The sequence below is a fragment of the Sinocyclocheilus grahami genome, unplaced genomic scaffold (genome assembly GCF_001515645.1).
Source record: "Sinocyclocheilus grahami isolate Dianchi unplaced genomic scaffold, SAMN03320097.WGS_v1.1 scaffold312.1, whole genome shotgun sequence".
NCBI classification, from domain to species: domain Eukaryota; kingdom Metazoa; phylum Chordata; class Actinopteri; order Cypriniformes; family Cyprinidae; genus Sinocyclocheilus; species Sinocyclocheilus grahami.
The window spans coordinates 592299-594308 of NW_015505491.1; the positions used below are offsets into that span (position 1 = coordinate 592299).

A 2010-nucleotide genomic window follows, 5' to 3' on the forward strand; every position below is an offset into this window, starting at 1 on the left:
ATTAAAATAGAAAACAGTTATTTAAAATGTTTAATATTTCACAATAATTCTGTTTTTATGTGTTTGCCAAATAAATTAAGCCTTGTGTGCATAAGAGACTTCTTTCAAAAGGAAAAAAAATATATTTTAATTAAAATTTTAGATTTTTGTTAAAAATAATACAAATTAGCAAAAGATTGTAAATCTTGAACCACCTTCACTAGCTCATTTTAAAAGGTCCTGCGGTGTGGTAATAGCCTATATTCCAGGCAGTCTATAAATTAATATGATTAATAATACTATGACATTTCAACTTTTTATTAGTATTTAATGCCATTTGTCCATATGTTTAATTTTCAGGTAGGTAAAATGGGATTTTGGACTTCACTGTGAGCAGGACTTCCCAGAAAATCATGACAGAAGTACAACACAATAATTTGCACAAGGTTAAACTCAAATCTCCAACTCTTATTGAAAAAATGAAAGACTGCTGGTCACTTTTGGCACTTTTCCACTGCGTGGTACGACTCGGCACGGCACGGTTCGGCTCGGCACGGTTTGCGTTTCCACTGCAGTTCAGTACCGCTTTAGAGTGGGCGGGATTATTCACATGTCGTTATAGTTGCGCCGCCTCTACTACCACGACTCCTAAAAAAAACCTTTTCATTCCGCGTCGCCCCATCAAGCTCTCGCTGGATCTGCTCCTCTGCTATCAAACGAGAGGAACATCTGCTCTTCCGCAACAGACAACAAAACTTTTTGGTTGTTAATAAAAGGTGCGCTCGTTCAAAACAGTTGCGTTCGATCCTTCGCTGGCTGTGCTGATTTAAATCTAGTGGTTCTTTTGTGTTTGTGTCGCAAGTTCAGTGACGCAGGTAGTGACGATTCTCTCCGGCCAATCCGTGATCAGCAGAGTTTACACATCACGTTTTGGTAACGGTACGGTTCACTTGGAACCCCAACCAAGGTGGTACTAAAAAAAGTACCAGGTACTGTACCCAGTGGGGAAAAAAAACCAAAATTGAACCGTACCGTGCCGTACCACGCAGTGGAAAAGCACCATTTGTAATGGCAAATCACCATACCTTCACCACGGATGAACATAGCTTGTCCTAGGCATGTAACCTTTCACGATGCATGCTAACGAACCTGCCTTAAAGTTGTCTTGTTTGCGTCTCCATTAATTGGGACTGATTAGATCAAAGTCGTTTAGCCACCGGGCAGGATCTGAAGCAGATCAGACAGAGACTTCAGTCTTGAGATAATTACAAAATGACAGGTAACACTCTATACATATTCATACACTAATTTACATGTTCTTAGCTTAGCCAGCTCTTATTTTGGGTGGAAGGAGAGATTTTTGAGAGTCGGGTCAAGCTAACATCTACAGTCTTCAACCCTGGAGAGATAAAACACAGACTTTTATCAGTTGACTATGATGCATCTCGCTGAGCTGAACTCAACTGCACTCTCGATGTCTTTGCCCGCTCTCCTTTAGAGAGAACGCAAGGCTGCTGCTGTTTAAAGTAACATCAAATTACTGTATAGCGCTCTGAATGGCGGTCCTCATGGCATAATGACTGGTCTCGGTAAAGTTATTTCATGAGTAATTTCAGTAAAACTCCAGCTTGGATGAATTAGCCGGAACATGTCGTTCGTTCTTGGAAGCAGGAATTACATGCAATTATTCCACCAATGCGATGACCAGCGACGTCCCCTGTTTGTGAAAGACGTCAATCTGTGTTCAATCTGCTGTGAACATGTTCCATGATTTGTTTGCAAATCTGTGGCATCTCCCCCTTTTTTTTAGCCGGCTGATATTTTGGAAAGACAAAGCAGCAATAGTAGAATATTTATGCTGCCGAGAAGGTGCAACGTCTGAAGGGGATAAACAGAGAGAGAGAGCTGCTCCCGCGAACAAAAAGGAAGGATTACAGAAATAGAGAGAGGATGAAAAAAGCGCACAGGCAAAAGGCAGGCCGCCTCTAGGGTGCAGAGCGTCTAAATAAATAATGCATACTGATGGGGGGG

General features: G+C 41.3%; 1 long non-coding RNA gene across 1 annotated transcript in view; it reads right to left on the reverse strand.

Annotated features, from left to right (window-relative positions):
- The window catches only part of LOC107601762 (uncharacterized), a 23842-nt gene that overhangs the window by 2350 nt on the left and 19482 nt on the right, over nt 1–2010 (reverse strand). The gene's annotated exons all lie outside the window — the stretch shown is intronic.